General features: G+C 38.6%; 1 long non-coding RNA gene across 1 annotated transcript; it reads left to right on the top strand.

The window, feature by feature from the left end:
• Positions 1 to 1623: 1623 nt before the first annotated feature.
• On the top strand, positions 1624 to 23623 carry LOC117076471. The gene is made up of 4 exons (XR_004434375.1): positions 1624 to 1697; positions 12234 to 12380; positions 21212 to 21284; positions 23506 to 23623. It is a non-coding gene; the product is annotated as an uncharacterized LOC117076471 (long non-coding RNA).
• Positions 23624 to 24614: the final 991 nt, after the last annotated feature.

Genomic DNA, 24614 nt, shown 5'->3' with positions numbered 1-24614 from the left:
AGGTTTCATTCTTGATTCTGTCATCAGCATACCGTGTGGCCTCCTGAAAGCCCATTTAGTCGTATGATTATAGCCTCCTTCAACACTGACATTAATTCACTCCTGCAAAGTTAGTCTCTGGTATCTAATGTCTTTCGACATCATCTCGAGACAACAGTTGGAGCAAATATGATAAGGGGCACATAATGGATTATGTATCGATGACATAAAGGAGGCATGCATAATAAGCAGTGGAAAATAAATTCTAAGGAAGTATGACAATAAAGGGATTATTTTGTTCCCTTCAAGAAGAGAGAAAAAAGGCATTTTTATCTTCAAAACTCCATTCATAGACAAGAGTTTCATCAATGAACTAATTTCTTAGATAGTTTGGTTGGAATCTGAGATGGATTTTTATGCATGAGAAATTTTCATGGAAAATACCCTGTTTGCAACTTCAAATTTATGGTTTGGCAACAAGAGTGCAAAAAAAAGAAAAAAAAATCCAAGGTTACGGAGGAGGAACTGATTTTAAATATATGTCTATAATATATAGATATTTTGCTCCTTAGGAGCTGAGCAGTAGACTAAACGTTAAAAGCTAAAACATAGAAAAGGCCAGGGAACAGTGGAGATGCTCATATATTTTGCCTTCAAAGTCTTGAATTTTCATGGAGCTGTTCTGTATATGTGTAATGACAATAGAAGGTAAACTCATGCTCTGAAATCTTCTTCTTCTCCCCCTCCCCCATTTCAGAAACATGTTTCCTAACACCTGTGTTTTAGAATTTCTCTTCAAAATTATTTCATTAATAGCATCTATCTGTGCCCAGTTATATAGAATAAGGAGACAAATCCATCTCTCTGGTTTAGATTCTTTCAAAGTGACCTAAAACCTTTATCACACTAAGGTTTTCCTTAGGTACACATGGGAAGCAGACATGGAATAGGAGATAGCCAACAGGTGCAATGCCTACGAGAAAGCAAAGGGCCCAGAGATCATTTGAACTCCGCCTTGTAATGCAGCCTGTCAGACGAACTAGCCATCCTTGACTTTTCCTATTCATTGCAAGCTCACGGTCCAGAAAACATCCCACCTAATAGGATAAAGGTTTTAAAGTGTTTTTATACTAAGCATATGAAAAGAAAAAACAGTAATAAATCCCTTCACCTCATGAATATGGCAAACCATGTTAAATCATTAGAATTTGAGGCTAATTATGTGTGGATGACACTGAATAGCAGTAATTATTTTAGATCCAAATCACAGTGTCTTCAAGCTGGAAGACAGGCAGGGAGAACATAACCTATACTAAGATTTCTAACTGGCTCATACAGACAGTTCAGCGCTCCTCTAAGACAACTTTTCAGCATCTAAAAGTTTAGATGCTCTTGGGTTGTGGTGTGGTAGGGAGCAGGTGGGAGAACAAGAGAATATCTTGACCTCTTCCTCATTAAAAAAAAAAAAAAAACAACTGGTCGCGTCCTTCTGTATCTTGACATTTCTTCTCTTCATTTCTTTCCTTAATATCATGTAGAAAATATTTGCATCATAGCCACTTGATTGTTGCAGTTGAACATTTTCTAGGCAGTGTTACAAATAAGTAAATCTCAACTTTAGTTATGTAATCTCATTAAATTTAGAACCAACCTGTCCCATGGAAGAAAACAAGCAGAACAAGAGCACAGGACACTAGAGAGGTACCTGTTGATGAAAGGTGAGCTTGGGTAGAACTTTGAACATTGTATCTGCTTAGAAAGCAGCTAGATGGGTATTATGAAGTTTCCAGGAACCAAATACTCAATAGAATGATAAGGGATGACACAAAATAAGGAGAGGAAGAGTAAAGTCATTTTTTCTAGAGCTAACTGTTGTTTGTAAAATCCAGTCTTCACCACTAAAATTCCGATGTAATATTTCCATAGGAGATATAATATTTCCATAGGAGATGCAGTTTTCTTTCTACTGGGACACTGCCCATTACCCACATTGCTCTGTCACTGTGGGATTATTATGGTTATGAATTACTGGAATAGGCACACCATACTTGGTGACATCTTTAGCTCTATAAAGAGTCAGCTGTATATGAAACAGTTCCTGCCCTTAAGGAGTTTGCAATGTAATCGGAAAATAAGGCCAGTTTATCCCTAAATTATCATGCAAACCAAATGTGAAGTGTCTTAAAAGTAAGATAAAACAAAATCATATGGAAGCTGAGAAGTGAAGATTAAGTCTACTGCGAGCATTTTTCCTCTCAGTGGCCTGGAGGGGTGTTGTTTACTCAGGATGGCACTTAGTTCCGTGTTATTCTATGTCGCTAATGTGAAAGAGAGACAAAACCTGACTCTCCCCTATTTCTCTTTCTTTGCTTTGAAAGGTAGATTCTTTGTCCCATGCTGCTCCAGAGATCTTTCTGTGTTGATCCGAATTTAATGGTGGAAATGTGGAGTTAAAGACAGAGGAGATATCTGGGGGCAAAATATCCTACAAAAGAAGGGCACAGAGATCCATATGGAAAGTTTTTCTAAATGGTCTATATTTTGCTCACTAGAACTTCTCATTCCCTGTTCCAAATTGGGAACACTGAGAACAGTTTACTATTCTAATAAATATCTCTTGCTCCTGATGGTTTGGTGTCAGATTTCTGCTGCTTTTGAGAGTGACAGCATGGAACACAGGGCATTTAGGTGGGTGGGTGAAAGCCTAGATTAAGTGGATTTTAAATATCTAAATGGCATTGAATGTTCAGAGTTAGAAGAGTCTTTGGAAAGTATAATTATTGCAGACTTTTTCAATTTTTTCTGCAGACTCCTAGTGTCTAAGGCAGGTTATGAGTAGGTGGGTAGAGACATAAGGAGGAGGTTATGTGGGTTGGACTCTGGGACCCTGCCCTCAGTTCAACCAGAGCTTATGAATTTGGTTTTATCTGTTTTATATACTAGGGTTCCAGATAAGGTAATTGAAAAGAAAGGCACTATGGCTAAAAAGGAAATATGTTAATACTATCAAGTTCAACCAGAGGAGTCATAGAGGTTGAGTGAGCTGAGACTCGATCTCACAGTTAGTTCCCTTTTGACTGCCCACGACTGCTCTTTCATGTACATCCTCAAATAAGAAGGTGAGCTGCCTGAAGATATGTAGGGAATTAAACTACGTTCAAATGAGCAGCTCTGGATTCCTTGGTTATGTTTAATAGTGGCATCCCTGTTATCACCAACTGCTATGCTTTCTGTGTGTTTGACTACAGCAAAGGGCTATACACATATTTGCTGAATCATATGGAGAGTGTTTGTGCATCCATACCTGACAAATTAAATGCAAAATTTTATTCTCCTCTTGCAAGGATGAATCTCCTTGCAATGGGGCTGCACCTTTGCCCCTTGAATAACTGCTTCTGCCTTTTCATCAAGAGGTCTCTGAAGGACAGCCAGCCATTTCAGAGGAAAGCCACATTCACCTTCTTTACTGGAGTACTGAGTCTTGGAACAACAGGATCCTTTTTTGTCAGATACTTCATGATTCCCCATCATAGAGAAATACAGTATGATCCCTGACCTCATCAACAAGAATGCTGCAGAGAAAAAGACAGGGTAGAGAAGAGTAGTACTGGTAAAAAGGATGAAAGTGGGAGCCGTGATTAGCTTGTTCCTAAGACACAATCTCAGAGATAAAACCTTAATGTTCAGTCCTTATCTACTGTTCCTTTAAACGGTATCCTTAGACATGGCCACCAAGAACACCAATTCAAAATAATCGGGTCATCTGTTTAGGTTTGGTGAATTACAATCCCAACAACAACTATGAACAGTAACACCACCAACAATCAATACCTTGAGAAGCTGACAGGGTTCCTGACAGTGTTCTAAGCATTTCATTTTCATTTTCTCTTGGGTGTCATGTAGCAGAAAAGAATCAGATATCATCCATTTCTTTTCAAGCTTTCCATTTAGGTGAAGAGAATAAAAGAAATATAAGGGTAGTTCTATGACAAAATATTCAATAGATCTTGGAAAAAACATAGCCCACAGAAATGAAGAGCTTTGTGTTAGCATCCATGAAATTAACAAGTTTGAAGATAGGACCACTGCACCGAAGAACAGAATTGATAGTGTCACAAAATAGGTCGTGACATACCATTCTCTCTGTTCCCTTAAAAAGGTTAGCTTTTCCATCAAGTCACAGTTTTATCAAGCATTCATTGTACTTTAAATTTCATATATTGTATATAACTATTCAAAAAGTCCAGGTGATGTGCTAACCATAAAACATTTCCTTAGTTAAGGGCAGGTTAGGAACATCATGTATTAGAAGACACAGATGTTTAAGTACAAGAATTAAATATGCATACTTAATTTTTGATGACTTTCATAGGTTATGTTTTTTATCTAAAAATAGGATAACATATTTTGAGAACAAAATTTATTTAATTAGCGGTCATGTGTAGTTATAACATTAAAACATTCAAATTATAACTAGAAACAGAAACGTTTTTAGATTTTGCCAAAAGACAATTTTTAGATGATTTTTTTACATAAATATTTAGTTGTTGGCATGAAGGCTAAAGTATTAGAAGCCGGGGGAAGGAAACTGTAACAGTTTTAAAGGTAACAATAGGCTCAAAATATAAAAAAAGACCAATTCAGCTGGTTTAAAAAAAGAAAAGAAAGCACAATAGCTCAACAGTAAGTTCACCTATTATATAATTATAGGTTTTGTATACAAGTGCAGACAAGCAGACAGAATGAAAACCTCCTCTAGGAAATCCAAAAAACTTGGCAGGTCTGTCCAGGTGGGATGTGATGCTGGTACCAACAGCAAAAAGAAATAGACTGTAACTAGGGCTTGGCCTGCGTCTGAATTTGGCTTCTCTTTGCTAAACAGCAGTTTGCTGCAAAACTCTGGGAAACAAAGGGAAAATGGAAAGTGTGAGAGAATGAAGGCACAGAGATCAGGTAACTAAAAAAAGATGTTGTCAATCACAGGCTTTGCCAGGCAATGTTTTTGCCATCACTTCTGAGGACAACTCACTTGAGATCTTTCAAGAACTTCTGAAGACGGGAATTTCATAAACAAAGCTCTTCATCAGAAGGCAAAGGAGGAGGCAAATAAAACTGGTTTTAGAGCATGAAACTGCAGTGATTATATACTTTCCATAGATGTGTCTTATACTTACAGAAGCCCAGGTTTGACTGGGGTCATGGAGATGGATGACCCCAGACTTTTGCAGAATGCTCATCTTTCACCCTGTTCTTTTGCATACGATTACTTGTTATGTATGGAACTCAAAAGACAATCAATTCAGCAATTTCACATCTAAGTATATGTCCCAAATAATTCAAAGCAGGGACTTCAAGAGATATTTGTATACACTCATGTTCACAGCAGCATTGTTTACAATAGCCAGATGGTGACAGCAACCCAAGTGTCTATCAACAGATCAAAGGATAAACAAAGTATGGTGTATACATACAGTAGAATATTATTCAGCCCTTAAAAGGAAGGAAATTCTGACACATGCTATGAGAATGAACCTTGGGGACACTATGCTACATGAAATAAGCCAGTCACAAAAGGACAACATTTTATGATCCCACTTATATGAGGTTCCTAGAGCAGTCAAATTCGTAGAGACAGGAAGTAGCACAGAGGTTGCCAGGACTGAGAGGAGTGGGGAGGGGAGAGTTAGTGTTTAATCGGTACAGAGTTTCAGTTTTCCAAGATGAAAAGAGTTCTGTGGTTGGGTGGTGGTGGTGGTTACACAACAATATGAAGGTACTTAATGCCACTGAATTGTACACTTTAATTAAATGAATTAATTAGTTAACTAATTATTTATTGAGACAGAGTCTCCCTCTCTCCCCCAGGCTGCAGTGTCATGGCATGATCTCGGCTCACTGCGATTTCTGCCTCCTGGGTTCAAATGATTCTCGTGCCTCAGCCTCAAAAGTAGCTGGGATTACAGGTGTGCACCACTACACCCGGCCAATTTTTTGTATTTTTAGTAGAGACGGGGTTTCACCATGTTGGCCAGGCTGGTCTTGTTCAAACTCTTGACCTCAAGTGATCCGCACACCTCAGCCTCCCAAAGTGCTGGGATTACAGGTGTGAGCCACTGCATCTAGCCAATGGTACAGTTTAAAATGGTTAAGATGATAAATGTTATGCTATATGTATTTTACCACATTTTTTAAAAATCAAGTATTTGGGGGCATGGAGAGAGGAGGGTCTAATGCCAGACAGAGGTGGGATCAATTAGTGACTGATTTCACACAAACTATAGCACATACTGTCAGCACTTTGCCCATAGACCTTTGACCATTTACCATTTTTCCTTGTCAATCTAAATTCCAACTGCCAGCACCAGCACCTCTTTGCCTGACAGATTTCAGTGAAGCTTCTGGAACCTGCTTTTCCTGAGGATGCAGCAGACCAGGCATGTCAGGGAATTAAACCCTCTAGGGAAGTCAATGGCTGATGGGAACTGGTGTACAAATATTCCAGTTCCCTCACTACTTAAATGGTGCGGATAACTGTGAAACATGTGTTTTATACAATGTCCCAAGTTCCATAGCAGAACTGTGCTCTTGTTTCCATTAGAGCTTGCTTAATGATGCACCTTTATTGGCTTTTTCCTTTCCTTTTTTGTGATGGTTAATTTTTGTATCAACTTGGCTAGGCCACTGTACCAAGATATTTGGTCAAACATTATTCTTGATGTTGGTATGAAAGTATCGTTTAGATGAGATTGGCATTTGAATTAGTAGACTTTGGGCAAAGCAGATTACCTTCCTGAATGTGGGTGGGCCTCATCCAATCCGTTGAAGGCCTTAATAGAAAAAGACTCTTCTGCCCTGAAGAAGAGGACATTCTGCCTGCAGTCTGCCTTCAGACTTGAAATGCAATGTTAATTCTTCCCTGGGCCTCCAGCATGCCAGCCTATCCTGTAGAATTTAGACTTGCACCTCCACAACTGTGTGAGGCAAATCCTTAAAATAAACCTCTCTCTCTCTATATATATGTGTGTGTGTGTGTGTGTGTATAATATTTGTATGTATGTGTGTATATATTATATGTATATACATATATATGTATATTTTCTGCTTCTTTGAAGAATGCTAATACATTTTCCTATTCCTGTGCCACTGTTCACTGAATAATTTTCCATTTAATCTATATTTGCCCTTGAGTCCTTGACTTAGAGCAGTGGTTCTCCTTCCAGAGCACATTTGGCAATGTCAGGAGACATTTTTCATTGTTACAGGAGTGGGTCCAGTGGGAAGAGGCCAGGATGCTGCTTAACATCCTACAATGCACAGGACAGCAGCCCCTACTTATCAGACTTACCTAGTTGATATGGTTTGGCTCTGTGTCCCCACCCAAACCTCATCTTAAATTGTACTCCCATAATTCCCAGGTGTTGTGGGAGGGATCCGGTGGGAGATAATTGAATCATGGGGGGCACTTTCCCTCATACTACTCTTGTGGTAGTGAATAAGTCTCATGAGATCTGATGGTTTTGTCAGGAGTTTCTGCTTTTGGGTCTTCCTCATTCTCTCTTTGCCTGATGCCATGTAAGATGGGACTTGCTCCTCCATGCCTCCCACCATGATTGTGAGGTGTCCCCAGCCATGTAAAACTGCAAGTCGAATTAAACCTCTTTCTTTTGTAAATTGCCCAGTCTCAGGTATGTCTTTATCAGTAGTGTGAAAACAGGCTAATACACCAGCCCCAAATGTCAACAGTGCTGAGGCTGAAAAATCCTGATTTAGAATTGGCTTCTGGGGGAACCCAGAAGGGAGGGATTAAAATGAAAATGGTAGGCCAGGCGTGGTGGCTCACACCTGTAATCCCAGCACTTTGGGAGGCCGAGGTAGGTGGATCAACTGAGGTTGGGAGTTCGAGATCTGCTTAACCAACATGGAGAAACCCCGTCTCTATTAACAATACAAAATTAGCTGGGCCTGGTGGTACATGCCTGTAATACCAGCTCCTCGGGAGGCTGAGGCAGGAGAATTGCTTGAACGTGGGAGGCGGAGGTTGCTATAAGCCAGATCGCACCATCGCACTCCAGCCTGGGCAACAAAAGCAAAATCATCTCAAAAACAAACAAATAAACAAAAAGGTAGGTGTTGCTGAATTAGGAAGAAGTTCTAATCAGGGTTACTGAAGTCTGCAAAAACAAACAAAAAAACTTAAATACGTGTAGATGTTGGGTGCAAGGCTATCAGAAAACCAGGACTGTTGTGCTAACTCAGAGGTGCTTAAGTGGTGCCTTTAATTTGGCAGTGCCACAAAATGGGAACCAAACTCTCTGGGATTTGCCTCTGTGTGGTCAATTGTCACAAAGAGAAATCAGGATTAAAGAAAGGCCTAGTAAGATGGCTGATGGTAGACAGATTCTCCTGGGTGTTATAATACTGTACTAATGTAATTTGTGCCCAAACCCCAGCCTCTCAGAACACAGGATTCAAATTCATGTCTCAGCAAAAGGGCTGATTATTTAACATCATTAAGTTTTGGGAAGGTTCTCAAAAGGTCACTCCCCTCAGCCTGCCTTGCCAGGAAATCTCTCTTCAGTGTTACCTGTCAAGTCTGTTATTTCTTCTGGGAGACGCCATTTTCTTCCATCGCCTGGATGGTTTTGAGTTCTCTCGGTGTGTGAATTTAACAGGCACTGTAGGGTGTTACAATATCTGTTCCTCACTATCTGTGTGTTGTTCATTTTCAGACAATCCAATTGCAGAGCTTGCCTTGGCGTCTTTGATAATGGAGTTGGATCCAGGGCAAAAAAGCAGGGCCAGCAGTTAGTGAGAAAATAAGTGAGAGTCAAGGAGAAGCCTCCAAGAAAACGTTTCTGGCTGCTTTGCTAAAGCTTGGATTGATTTGATGCAGAGATATTCTTGGATTGTTTTGATTATTAATGTGCCTAATTCTACAGTCTCCATGTAGGAAGTGGATACTTCTCCCAGGATAGGATCCTCTGAAGATTCCCAGGGTTGGATCAATGGTAACCTAGCCTCTTGCCCCATACAATATGTTGACTAGAACATCTCTGACTCAAACTCCAATTATGCCACTGAAAATGCCAGAAACTATTCTGGGGCTATAACAATAGCTTCTGTGCCACCTGACTCTATTCCAAAATAAGAATAGCACAGAAGCATATCAGAACCTGTAGTTTTATAGGTAACATTTGAAAAAAAAATATGAAAAGGAAACAGTCAAACATTATATTTAGCATTGAAAGCTGTGAGCTGAGACCCTTGTACTGAAAACCAATTGGTTTAAATTCTAATTTTATCTCTGTTGTGAATGATAGCCTTGGAAGTGTTACTTAATTCCACCAGGCCTTAGTTTCCTCAATGTAAAAATCAGGGTGTGAGCAGGAATGGGTTCAAGCATACTCCCAGCTCAGATATTCTATATCTCAGCAAAGTAGGGAAAGTCAGATTGCCTATCAAAAATATTGTTTTCATGATATTAATCTGCTCCACAAACCACTTGATCAATCACAAAAACACTGCTGCAAGACAAAAAACATGGGAGAGGTAATTTTGACCATGTGGGGTTGATTTACGATTGAATCGATAAGTACCTTGTGAAAAACACATTAGAGAAACAATTTCTTTAAGCCAGCAATATATACTAACGTCTATGAAAAAATGATTGGCACGGCCCTCTGCGAGAGGGGGAGATTTATGGTTACCACTATGAAAAGCTTACAATGATGCTCTTTGAGATCCAGAAAGCAGATAGTAGTGTTTATGAACATGCTGTATGTAAAAATTATAAGTTGGTCATTATCTCAGGTTGGGTCCCCCCAAAACAGACCCTAAGATTAGAATTCGAATGCTGGCAGTTTATTTAGGATGTGATACCAGGATACAGAAGAGAAGTGAGAAGAATGAAACAGGAAACAGAGAAAAACCAGAAGAAACACCAGTAGGTGGGAGCCACAGTGGAAAGCTAGCGCCCAGTCTCCCAGGGAAGATTCTGAAGAATTGCATAAGAATGGAACTCATGAATGACTCACTGGAAGACAGGAAGCATGTGGGCATTTCTTTTCTGAACCTCATTCCCCTTTGGTTGAAGGTTGGTCCCAGGGTCATCAACATACCTGCAGTTCTATGTTGTGCCTATCTATCTGCCACCTTGCTCTACCTGCCATTCTCTCATGGCTTCAGAGGAAGCAAAATGGAGAAAGCTTTGGCACACTCTTGTTGCGGGACATTTGCAAGAAGAGAGAACTATCTACCACACAGTGGCCTTGAAATCAGGTGGGCCAAGCAGACCTGACTTGGTGCATCACAAGTACCACACTTATTGGAATCAGGTACAGTGCATTTACATCTCAATTCAGCTAATGGGAGATAAGCATGTGTGCAAAATATTTTGTAAACCTATATTGCTAGTTAAGACACTGACTAGAAAAAATGATCTATAATAGCAAATAAAAATATCTATCAAGGAAGTGGGTTTGGAGAAGCGAAAGGGAAGGTGCCCATGGGGGGATGGGAATCCCTGTTCTGGGCATTGTGGCCAGTAGCAGGGAACATGAAGCCAGGCCTCTGTTCTGTTTTTGTGTCATAACTACATCATCATTAAGAGCACTGGAAAAGCATGAGCCAGTGCCAAATAGCAAATTACTGACCTTTTCACCTCTTCCTTCTAATCCATATATTTTTCCCTCTGGATTAAAATAACTTGAAAAGAGGGAGAAGCAACAAACACACTTAGAAAAACCATAAGCCTCATTTGTGGTGTATCTTTATTAGTCTTGGGCAAATGTACCTTCTAAAGAACAAACTTGAAGAGCCCCAATTTGGACCTTAATATTCCAACTCCCAAACCTTGAGAGGGGGATGGAGAGCATTTTATTCAATTGGATATAAAAATGAAAACCTCATGACTTTATTGGCTCATCAAGGCCCTTTTGACACAAGAAACAGAGTCCCACCCAAGCTACAGTTAAACAAATGGGATTTAATGATTCAACACAGATATGCATCCACTCAAACAAAGCACATAGACTTCACAAGAAATGGAATCAGAAACTGAAAATTTAGTAATCAATGTTTTTGTGTTTATTAGGGGCTGTCCCTCTTTCTCTCCTGCTCCTTGCACCAAGATTCTTCTATTGATGCTTATTCTAGGGACCCAGATAATCTTCATCCATAACCTTCCAGCTCTAGTAACTCTTTAAGAAAAACAATACATATTAGATGCACCTCTTTTCAGGGTCCACGTGACAATTTGATACATTTCTTTTAATCAAATCAGGGTAATTCTAGTAACTCTTTTCAACGGAGAATTTCCTACATTTCTTGATGACTAAGTTTTCAAGAGAGGAAGCCATTGGATCCATTCCAATACACACTAGATAACATAAGCCATAAAGTGTTAGAAACTATATAGATGGGTCAAGTTCCCACCCTTTGTTTAACCAGCTCTTGCAAGGGGCAGTGTCACAGAGACCACAATACAGCAAGTATGGCTGTGGGCAGGGCAGATCCCTACAGAAGATTTGTGTAAAGTTAGCAGCAAATTCTACCTTACCTAGGACTTTCAGACTAGTCCGTTAGAAACCAGATAGCACACTCTCACAAGCACCCTGCTTGTGACCAGAATTATACTACTTGTGAATAATTATGTTACTTAATATTCTTATAAAGAATATTAAGAATATTATTACTTAAATCCTTGTAAATAATTATATTACTTAATTTTCTTTTTTTTTTTTTTTTTTTTGAGACGGAGTCTCGCTCTGTCGCCCGGGCTGGAGTGCAGTGGCCAGATCTCAGCTCACTGCACGCTCCGCCTTCCGGGTTTACGCCATTCTCCTGCCTCAGCCTCCCGAGTAGCTGGGACTACAGACGCCCGCCACCTCGCCTGGCTAGTTTTTTGTATTTTTTTTTTTTTTTAGTAGAGACGGGGTTTCACCGTGTTAGCCAGGATGGTCTCGATCTCCTGACCTCGTGATCCGCCCGTCTCGGCCTCCCAAAGTGCTGGGATTACAGGCTTGAGCCACCGCGCCCGGCCTACTTAATTTTCTATGCTAGAATCACATGGAGGTTCCTGGAGGTGGTGCGCCCAGGGAGGGCATGGAAGCTCTGTCCTCTCCTCCACACTTCACTCTATGTATCTCTTCATTGGTATCCTTTGTAATATCCTTTACAATAAACTGGTCATTGTAAATGGCTGACTAGAGATGTCAGATGTCAGTTCCCCTTAGAAAGAAGATCCAAAATTACAGGTGAATGATCATGGTCCAAGTGGAAAGCTGAGAGAGGAGGGTTTGTACCTGTGAGAGAACCCACAGGAAGAGACTTGGACACAGAAAAAGAAGGCAGCAAGAGTCTGGCAGAGATTGACCGGAGGAACTTGAAGTCCCATTAAAAAGGTAGGTGGGTGTTTCTTTGCTCCCTCACCTCTGCAACAGATTGCTGACTGCTGAATTGTCAGAGAACCTCTCTGTACTCATGTGGACTGCTGTCCACAGCAATTTGGGGACTTCTGGAGGGGAGAGCACCAGACGGCCAGCTCATGAAGGTTCTTTCATTCTCCCCTCAAACCTGAACTGTGGTGGCAGGTGAGTGTCATGGGCCACTATTCTGCCCAGGGAATCTTAGCCCATGTGTCTCTGTATCACTAGATACCCCGCAAAGTTTTACCAGAACGCACTCTGACTGTGGGGCCCTGAGAAACTGTAGGATCCCTGGAGATCTAGCCCTTAGCATGGGCTGCCCCTAGAGCAAGGGGAATTACAGCTCACCAAAGCACTCCTTGGATGAAGAAAACTAGCTTGCACACCCTGCCCTGCTCAAGAGCATGCTGTTTATGACCAGAAGGTGACTAAGTAAAGCTGGGAGCAGCATAGACGCAGGTGCATTGTTGTTTTCTAAAGTGGGGAGTATTGTTTCACTTCACTGAAGAGGTGGCACTGGCAGCCAGGAACAGACCTGAAGAGAGGGTCTTCTGCCCTCATCCACTGCTGCAGAAGCAACCGTAGCTTTTCCTGCTGCAGGTTGGTACAGGTGCCCTAGGAGACAGCCTTTCCAGTGCTATTCGGGGCAGCTGCACCCCAGCCAATGTGTGCTCACCAGCACAGGCTTGCATGCAGGGTGGGGCTCATCTCCCTCTCCCTATGCAGACTAGCAGTGTTCCTGCAGTAGGGTAGGAAACAGCCTTAGGGCTGTCTGTTTGGGACTTAGAAGAGGTTCTATCCCAAGGCTGTTTAGGCATTAGCCATGAGACAGGCATTTTCTGTGGACTCCAGTTGCATTACAGTCTAGAGATAAAAGACAGTGTTTATCTGAACTAAAGGTCATGATCCCTTGGTCAGGGGGCGTGATAGGGAAGTGGAACATGTTCTTGCCTATCCCAGAAAAAAGGGCTGGTGCAACCCCCTCGCTGGTCTCCTTGTCCTCTGAGGAGACCTCAGTACATTCTACGACGAGCTCCTGCTGGCACCTTTATTAGGGCAGGTGATTCCCTCATCATCAGATATCTAAGAATGAGTCAGCTCTTACTTGTAAATGCTACCTAACGGATTGGAGACTAAACTGCACGACCAAATTAAGAAAAAGCTACTGACAGAAGGGCATAACGCTAGGGAATGAGATAAGCTTCCTGAGACCTCCTCACTTCTAGCCTCTCAGAAGATAGTGAGTTGGCTCATATGCCCATATACTGCTACAACAATCGGTATTTGAGAAGCCATTGCACAAAAACCATCTATAATCAAGGAAGTTATACAGAGCCTTGGACACCTGAAAGCACCCAGAATCAAAGCCAAATGATTATACACAACATACATTACAGTCACATCCTTGAGGGAAAAGGACTAAATAATTAAAAGTTCCCATTCAAATTAAACAAACTCAAAAATAAGAAGTGACATCTGCCCCAGATGAGAAGTTCTTACAGTGTAAGAACTCGGGCAGTACAAAAAGTATTTCAACACTGCAAACAGATCACACTAGCTCTCTAACCAAACTGGATCCTAACCAAACTGAAAATTCTGAAATGGCATGTAAGGAATTTAAAATATGGAATGCAAGGAAGCTCAATTCGACCCAAGAGAAAGTTGAAAGCCAACACAAAGAAATCAGAAAAACAATTCAGGATATGAATGAAAACTTACTAAAAAGATTAATTTAAAATAAATAAAACCAAATGGAACTCCTGGAGATGAAAAATTCATGGAAGGAATTATAAAACATAGTTGAAACTTTTAACAATAGACTAGACGAAGAAGAAGAAAGAATCTCAGAGCTGAAGGCAAGTCCTTTGAATTAACCTAGTCAGGCAAAAACAAAGAAAAAGGAATTTATAAAACATGAATAAATAATACAAGAAATGTAGCATTATGTAAAGCAACCAAACCTATGAGATATCAACATTATGAGGGAGAAGAAGAAAAAGTAAAAAGCTGGATTTGAGACCAAATGGCCTAGTAGACATTTACAAAACAGTCTACTTAGCAATTGCAGGATTTACATTTTTTCTCATCTGCACATGGAACATTCTGCAAAATAGACCATATGCTTGTCCATAAAGCAAGGTACAATACATTAAAAAGTGAAATCATGTCAAGTATCTTCTCAGACCACAGTGAAATAAAATTAGAAATCAATATCAAGAAGAATGCTCAAAACTATACAAAATATGGAGACTAAACAACTTGCTCCTGAATTATCTTTGGGAAAATGCTGAAATTAAGGCAGATATATATATAAAAAACCTGAAACAAATGAAAATAGAGACATCACATATCAAAACCTTTGGGATATAGCAAAATTAGTGCTAAGTGAAATGTTTAAAACATTAAATGCCTACATAAAAAGACAGAAGGATCTCAAATTAACAACCTACTGGCACACCTCAAGGAGCTAGAAAAACAAGAACAAATGAAAATCAAAGATAACAGAAGAAATAAAAAAAAGATTAGAGAGATTGAGATCAAAATTTATACAAAGTATTACATAAACAGAAAGTTGCTTCTTTGAAAAGATAAACAAAATTGATAGAATGAAAGCTAGACTAACCAAGAAAAAAAGAAAACTGAAATAAACACAATCAGAAATGATAAAGATAACATTAGAACTGATACCAAAGAAATACAAAACATCATTACAGACTACTATGAGCATCTCTATAGGCACAAACTAGCAAAACTAGAGGAAATGGATACTTTTTAAGAAAGATATAATCTTCCAAGATTGAATCAGGAAAAAATAGAAATCCTGAACATACCAATAATGAATGATGAAATTGAATCAGTAATAAAAGCAGATATCCCCAAAATCCATGGGCCAGATGAATTCACAGACAAATTTTACCAGACCACAAAGAAAAGCTGGTATCAATCTTACTGAAACTACTCCAAAAAATTCAGGAGGGGAATTCCTCCTTAACTCAGTCTATGAAATCAGTATTACCCTGATACCAAAATTAGGCAAGAACATAGCAAAAGAGATGATGGGTCAATATCCTTGACGAACATAGATGTAAAAGTCCTCAAAAAAATACTACCAAGCGAAGTCCAACAGCATATCAAAAGATGCCACAACATGATCAAGTGGGTTTTGTTACAGGGATGCAAGGATGACTTAACATATGCAGATCAATAAATGTGACTCACCACATAAAGAGAATTAAAACAAAAGCGATATGATTATCACAATAGATGAAGAAAAAACATTTGGTAAAATCCGATGCCTCTTTATAATAAAACCCTTAACAAACCATGCTTCCTTGGAACATACCTCAAATTATAAAAGCCAACTATGAAAAATCCACAGCCAAGATTATACTGAATAGGGAAAACTTGAAAGCATTCTCCCTAAGAACTGGAATAAGACAAGTTGTCTTCTTTCACCACTGTTACTCAATACAGTGTTGGAAGTCTTAGAGCAATTTAGGCAAGAGAAAGAAATAAGAGTCAATACGCTCAGTATCATTAATCATCAGAGACATGCAAATCAAAACCACAATGAGATACCATTTCATACTAGTCAGAATGGCTATTATTAAAAGGTCAAAAAGAGAGAGAGAGAGAGAGAGAGAGAGAGATGCCAGTGAGGATGTGGAGGAAAGGGAATGCTCATACACTGTTGGTGGGAAGGTAAATTAGTACAACCTTTATGGAAAACTGTATGGAAATTTCTCAAAGAATTAAAAATGGATCTACCATTCAACCCTGAAATCTCACTACTGGATACCTATCTAAAGGAATATAAATTGTTATGTCAAAAAGACCCCTGCATTTGTATGTTTATTGCAGCACTATTCACAATAGCAAAGTATACAATCAATCTAAGTATCCATCAATGGATGATTGGATTAAAAAGAAGTGGTATATATACACCATGGAATACTATGCAGCCATAAAAAACAATAAAATAATGTCTTCTGCAGCAACGTGGATGGAGTTGGAGGCCATTATCCTAAGTGCAGTAACTCAGAAACAGAAAATCAAATACCACATGTTCTCACATCTGGGTGGGAGTTAAACAATACCACATAAACATACAGAGGGAAGTAACAGACAGTGGGGACTCTAAAACTGGGGAAGGTAGGAGGGTGGTGAGAGTTGAAACATCACCCAATCAACATTGGGTATGATGTTCACTATTTGGATGATGGGCACACTAGAAGCCCAAACCTTACAATTATGCAATATATCCTTGTAACAAAGTTGCACATGTATTCCCTAAGTCTATTTTAAAAATACAAAAATTTGCAGATTTCTTGCCAGCTAAAATTCTCAGAGTAACTGATTAAAATATTTGAATACATTTATAAATAACAAGAGAGACAATGGAATAATATCTAAATGTTATTGGAATAGATTATTATTGAATGCAAATACCTCACAAAGCAATACTATTATAATTTATTAATCAATATATTTTCAAATAAATTTAGCTGGTACTAATTTGAATCCTCAACCCACTCACTTGTGAGACCCTGAGTAACTAAAATAACCCCTCTGAGTTTCCCTTCTATCATCCATGAACAGCAGTAATAATACCTATCACGAGATCAAGAGCAGGCAAATTACTACTGATAGGCCAAATGTGGCTTGCTGCTTATTTGGGTAAATAAAGTTTTATTGGAATACAGCCTTGCCCATTCATTTATATATTATAAGGATGCAATGGCAGAGTTAAGTAGTTTGTACAGGAACCTTAAGTCTAATAAAACCTCACATATTTACTGTCTATCCCTTTACAGATAAAGTTTGCTGACCCGTGCCTAGACTACTATGACGATTAGGTGTGCTGGTGCTTCCCAAAGCATGTAGCCTGATGATCATATGTTTATCAATCTATATTAAATTTATTTTGCTACACTCAGAACACATTCAGGGCTCTAAGATCACACACTTTTTGGCTAAAAAGAAATAGCCTACAAATTCAAGATCAAGAAAATGGTTTTTATGCATTTAATATACTCTTGAAATCTTCATGGGTTTTCAGTTAATCTGTTAAATGTAACAGTATGTTCATAACTTAATTTGTATATTTTAGCCATTTACATTAATGCAAGTAATTGGCAGGTACCACATTCACACACAAAGATGGCAATGCCACGCATAGAAAAAAGCATATTTAGTTCTTTATTATTTATTCTAAATAATATAATGCACCAATCATAGAATTGAAGGGCCTGAAAAGACGTGTGAAGGTGAATTCATTCATTCCTTAGCATCAGGGCAGCACTTCAGATCAATTATCCTGCAAAAATCATTGTATTTTATTCATTAAAATCATCAGATAATGGGATTTCACTGAATCTTTTGGTAATATGCACCAGGGTCTCACAATTCTTTTAACAGGCATTTTCCCCGAATGCAGCCCCAATTTTTCCCGCTGCTAGGCCCTTTCATCCTGTTCTCAAAGTTCCAACCTGTTCCACCTGAGTCTGTGCATTGCATAAAGTCACTGAAATGCACTGGTTCTTTCCCTTCCTCCATGTGAAGGAGAACAATGGCCAATCGGTCACCTGGGCCTTGAAGATCACTCCCCTAAGCCAGGGACACATCTGAGCAGTGAGAAGGTTAAAGCTCTTTTCGGTAGACTGTGCTCAAAAGGTGAGGCAGTAAGGCTTCTGGGACAAAATAAAATATTTTCCTCTGCCTTGCATGCATGGGCCATTGCTGTTTTTCTAACTATAAAGCAAGAAGGTTGTCATTGTTACAGTATTATTAAATATATAAACAATGTAACCTACATTGGAAGACAGTCATCTACTCAGAATGTTCTGTGACCTTTGTTTTAATAATTGAAATGCATTTTCTTAATCCTATATCCTTGATAGGGAGAAAAGCTCCAGTATGTCATGACAGTAAAATGTTTAAAATGTTGGGGAAAAAAACTTAACCACTTCAGGAGGCAACAGGGTCATTTAACAGCTCCATCAAATAATAATTCTGCTTTTCTGAAAACACTTTCTAAGAGGATCAGGCTACCTAAAAGTATAGTCAAATATATTTCAATGAAAATGTAGTTAAGAGCAAAATAATGTACGTGAAGATATGTTTAATACTGAACTTCTCTACCTTCCTAGGAAAAAAAACATAGATTTATTATTCAAGAGTTCTCTTCATTTGACCAATGTGACCAATGAATTAAAATACAGGGCTTGGGGACTTACCTCCCATTCCTTGTTTAGCCCCTTCTCCATGCTTCTGATTACACAGGCTGTAGCACATCCTCCTCACAGACGGACTGTTTCTGTGGCTTAATTGCCATCAGTCAACAGACTTAGTGGCAAGGGGGCTACCCAAAGATTTTACAGTTAAAGATGTACCTCTGCATAAAGGTGGAAAAGGAAGTAAAGGTTTCTAGGTAGCAAGAGAGCTGTTGAAGAGAAGAACCAGAGGCATAATTTGATATGACTGGTTTTTACAAACCCGAGATACATCCATTCACCTCTATCAAGGGACTTTAAAAATAGACGGTGGTGTAAGAAGCAAATCATTTGAGACATATCGACTGATGTTAAAAAAATCAGCAAAAATTGGAATGTTCCTTGATAACTATGTCATATAAGGTAAATAACATTTTATCAAAATTTGTTTGCAGATATAAGATTGCTACTACATTTCTAGAAATGTACATGAGAGTTAAAACAAATATTTCTCTGATAATTTTAAGCCACACTTGACTCCTGTTTAAAAATGTAGTATGTGTAGGTCTAGCCAGTTGATCGCTCATACAAATGATAATGTTTAAGTCACTGATCTAATGTGCAGTTATTATCCAAAATGGGTCAGATAGTTTTTATACTTGAGCCACATGCTTTATTTACTGTCACAAGTAGCTTTGCAGAAATAGATTAAAATAGCTCCATTTTAATCCAGATAGAATTTTGAAATGTCTGTATTCTCTTTAAATTTTTTTTCCAATTTTAAAATACCACCATCGTTTGTGCCATTTTGTTTTTTAAGAAGTGTCTAGGATGACTTCTTAGGTGGAATGAATTCAAATTTCAGATTTGATTAATCAAATATGTTATATGCTTATATGTGGAAGGCTACTGATTTCTAATTTAGTTAGAAATCACATCCTTACCAAACCACCGCGAGAGGCACCTTTAATCATGCTAATTTCAGGCAGCTTCATAATGTCCTGGAGATTTGTATATTTCTAGTTGAATTAATCATCATTTCCCTCCTTCCCCAGTTCCTACCATGTGGTCCCCTCCCCCATGTCCTTTCTATTCAGTTAATGACACCGCCGTCCTCCCAGTCACCCCGGCTCAAAACCTTGGAGTCATTGTTGTGGCATATCTTTTCCTGCATAATATGTAACAAAATGACAAGCACCCTAATGCTGCTTTTGTGATATTTCTGACATCCATTCTTCCTCTTTACCTCTCTAATTCACGGACATTTCCTCTTGCTCAGACCAGAGATCGATAGACCTTTATCTGCAGTTCTGAAGCCCAGAAAGTTTTGGTAATCCAGGTTTTGTGTTTTAAAAATCGTTTGTGACATGAGTTGACAGGAGGATTTTATAGACACCATTTATAATGTGTAGTTTGAATTTATCTGGAGAAATATAGAGGCATTTGACCATAGGGAGCTTCTCCAGAACCCAGTGTTATTCAATACATGGTATATACCTTGTAGCACCTTTCTAAACTCTGGAAAATTCTGAATCCAGAATATATCTGGGCTCAAAAGTTTCAAATGAGGAAACGTGAATATTTGTTATTATAATCTTCTGAAAGAAATTCCACTTACTATTTCTATTTTCATTAATCAATTCTACATATTTCTATCAAATGAACATTTCTGACTATATCTATTCAAAACTAGTCTTCAGCAGGTACTTCTACGTCCACATTCTGGCATTTAGGTCCTTTAAATCCGGTCTAGTTTTTTCTACTTACAGCATATGGGTCTAGAAGACATTTGATTTGCATACAGGCTAGCTTTGAGAAACAAAATGTCCAAAATTAAGAGTCATGTCCAAGTTACTTTTATACCCATTGGTTAGTCATTGAACGCATGGGCACTCAGTAATCATTTGTTGGATAAATAAAAGAATGAGGAATAAATAAAAGAATAAATAAAATTGGCTGAGAAAAGAACAAATAAATGAAAGGATAAACAGCAAGCATTGATTTGAACAAGGATGAAGAGTAATTTAAACTCACAGAAGTTTTAGTTCATACTTCTATGCTGAACACTGGTTAGGCTTTGTTAAGAGTCAACTTTGTACTCAACTCAAGAGGGACATTGAAATTTTCAAAAGATCTAGAGAAGAAACAACTAAATGATTAAGGGATATTACTAGAAAAATCTAAATAAATGGCTTTTTTGAGTGAAAAAGAGCGAAATGCTGTATGATAGTCAGCTGTGGTGGTCTTGAAGTATTAGTACCAATTGCCTCAGTAACCAGCAATTGAAAGGGAACCGGGCCAGAGGTCACATGAGGCTTGCAATTTGGCACAATCAGCAAAAATCTGAAGGGACATTCAGGGCCCACAGTGGGTTTCCTCTCCCAGAACTGAAGTAAGTTGGTTTAAACACAATAAGGGGGGTTTATTTTATACCAAACAAAGTAAATACATATGAACTGCAATTTGAGGTATTTCTGTGATACCTATTGATGGTTTAAATTATGTTAGACTATGTTTAGGAACTAAATCAAGAAGAACATCGTGAAATGGGTTGAAGAAATGGAAACAACTGTTACATTTGTATTTGATTTTCAGTTGGACTACTAAAAGAAAAATACAGATGCCTATCTTCTCGGAATAGTTTAGAATCATTCCAGCTGGGGAGCAGGTAAACAAACTCAAGAGCGTTTTGCATAGCTTACATAGCTTTTTCATGATGTAGAATTCTGAAGAACTATATTCAAAGGGCATTAGAATAAATAATAATAATAATAATAATAAAGCAAGCAAGCTACTGGTGATGGAAATAGAAGCCGCAGAGGGATCTGTGATCCTTTTGACAATTCATAAGGAAAGCTTCATCTGTCATAACCTTAAGCACAGTAGAATATCTGCGAATACTCCAATAACGGTGGCTTATATTTGAATCACCTAGTCAGCAGCTCTGGTAGTATCAATATGACATATATGGATGGACCTACTCAACCTGCATTCCAATCATTCACTTCACTTCTAACCTGGAACTTTAATGACTGCCAAGCTTCAACATTCTCTTGCGGGCACTCATCTCAGACAACTTCTGACAACTTCTTCAAACAAAAGGACTATGACTAAACTCCCAAAGCAGGACAAAGGGAGTTCTATGCTGAAAAGCAAACCAAATTTACAATTTAAAAATAAATTCTGGCAATGTTCAATAAATTACATATTGTATACTATGAGAATTACATTATTATTGCCATAATAATATATGGCAGTTATTAGAATTACAGCAATAACACATTCAACTGTTAATGGACTTATAATGTAGCATGCCATTGGGAAATAAAAACTAACTATATTTTTTCATTATCAAACAAATGTTGCTGTAATCTATACAGTAATTTGAAACTGGGTAGTTAGAAGTAGAAGTTTACACCCACATTTGCTATGCATATATGCCCCTCTGTCACATAATTTTCCACTAAAGTTAAATAAGAAGAAAATATCACACATGGGCTGTTTTTTATACACCAAACTGTTTTGATTACTTTGACTGACTAAACCCACAAAGTCAAGTTATTCAGTTAAAAAAAGTTGAACTCAACCAAAAAAAGTCAGAGGGGTCAAAACAGTAATCAAGTCAGTCAAAAATCAAGTTACAAGGTTTTATTTTTCTCTAATGAGATTGATTTAACTGGTCAAGTCAGTCAAAAGAGTCAAACCAGTTTCATAGACATAACCACAGTATGTAGTCATACCTAGCTCACTGGACAAATAGTAACAATACCTCACATTTATTAACTCATTTGATATTTGTGCAAGCCCTCTGAGAAGAGTGGGGCAAATTCCCCACCCTATGATTTTCATTCCTATTTTTAAGCCAAGAGCAGTGGCTTGTGCCTATAGTCCCTGCTAATTTGGAGGCTGAGGTGGGAGGATCGCTTGAGCCCAGGAGTTCAAGGCTGCAGTGAGCTATAATTACACTACTGCACCTCAACCTGGGTAACAGAGTGAGACCCCATCTTTTTAAAAAATGATAAAAAATAAAAAGTTTTAGAGAGAAGTGGTTAGAATGTGTAATCTATAACTGTATAACAGACCATCTCAAAACATAGTGACTTAAGACAACAATGGTTTATTATTTCTCACAATTCTGTGGGTTGAATGGGTTCATATGGGCAGTACTTTTGCTCTATTTGGTAGGGACTGAGGTCACTCATGGAATTGCATTCAACTGGGAGCCCGGGAATGGAATATCCAAGGTGACCTCTCATCCTCAATGTGTTCTCTCCTGTGACACTCAATATTCAATAGTCTAGCCTGAGTTTCTTTCTAACAAGGCAGTTGCCTTACAAGTGGAAGCATTCCAAGAGGACAAGCCCTAATGTGTAAGCATTTGTCAAGTCTCTGACTCTATCATACTTGCAAATGCCCCATTGCCCAAGGGGAGCCCAGAGACAAGGTGGGAGGAGACTACACAAGAGGGTGCATAACAAATGTGGTTCACTGGGGGTCATCAGCATGACATCTGACCACAACATGGAATGTCATACAGTTGGCATGTCACAGAACAAGATTAGAACTTAGGCCTCCTTAATGTGGTTTTCTTCCCATCAGATCAAGCTGACTCTCCAACATCACATTTATTTTTCCTTTAGTGGCATTAAGATGGTTCATTTTTTTAACACTGGTCAAAGTGTAGGCCATAGTAGAGGACAGTTACTACTGCATATTGGTCTTTAAGATACCAGTTAAATTTACTGCCCAGTTTTAAATTCTGGACATTTTTACCTAAGAAGGAAAACTGAGTCAAACATATCTTTATTAGTTTTGAAAAATCTTTATTTTCAACAACTCGAAACGTTACAAAGACCCAAGACTGATCTTGCTATCATCTTACATTACAGGTTCAACACTTGGAGGAAGGACTAGGATTCTTATGTTTCTACATTAAGTAGTTGAGGAAACTATGACTCAGAGTTGCTGAATTCCTTCTCAGGAGCTCGTGGTGCATGATAAAGCCTGGCTTCCTACTTCAGAAGATTCTTGCTCTGGAAGAACTCATGGTCTTAGGAACATATTTGCATAAAGCCTTCTGCAGCAGCTTAACTTAGATCTTCTCCACTTCCTGATTGTTTATAGCACACATTGATGATGTTCTATATTTTGGCATTTGAAGAATTTCATTTTTCACAATTTAGCACAAAGGATACCCCCAAATCAGCACTTCTCTAGCTTCCTGAACTCAGAATCCCTTTTCGTTCCTAAAAATTATGAAGAACCCCAAAGAGCTTCTGTTATATGAATTATACTAATCAATATGTACTATGCTAGAAATTAAAGCTGAGAGGTTTTTTTTTAATCATGAGAAGGCAAAAGCATACATTCCATTAGCTGTCAGAATGATGGCATCAACACACGTCATGTTATCATTGTTCTCCACTGTACTCTCAGGAGGGAGTAAGAGTGAAAAATGCAAACCAAATCTTTTTATTATTATGAAAATATATTTGACCTAGCAAACCCTGGAAAAGACCTCAGAGACACTCAAATCTCCTAGACCACATTTTAAGAGCTGCTCTTCTAAACAATTTCACCCCTGAAAAATAATACATAATGCTGGATGAAAATTTTAAAGATCTGTTGTGAATTCACTGCTAAGCTCATAAGAAATTAAGGGCTACTTTTTAGAGAAAGAAACTGGAGTGAAAGCACAAACCCAGAGAGTAAGGCAAAGTAAGGGAAGCTTGGGGACAGCTGTTCATTCTTTGTGTCTGACCAACAGATTTTATTTTATCAGATGTGTAGAGGAGAGGGGTCAGGGGATTAGAGCTGCCCCACAGAGGTTAATTTGATAGAAGACGACTTCACTGGGCTCTTAGCATTAGGCCAAGACCTCAAAGGATACTACTATAGCTCAGTTGAAAGGATGAATTAGGGAGAAAGCCTGGCTCATAGAAAAAGACATGAGAAAATTTTCTTTCAATTTTGGTTTTGAATGGAAGGGGGAAAAAAT

Source organism: Trachypithecus francoisi, unplaced genomic scaffold (genome assembly GCF_009764315.1).
Source record: "Trachypithecus francoisi isolate TF-2019V2 unplaced genomic scaffold, Tfra_2.0 Lachesis_group0, whole genome shotgun sequence".
Lineage (NCBI taxonomy): Eukaryota > Metazoa > Chordata > Mammalia > Primates > Cercopithecidae > Trachypithecus > Trachypithecus francoisi.
The sequence above is the reverse complement of the archived record's forward strand: the minus strand, read 5'-3'. Positions and strand labels throughout refer to the sequence as shown.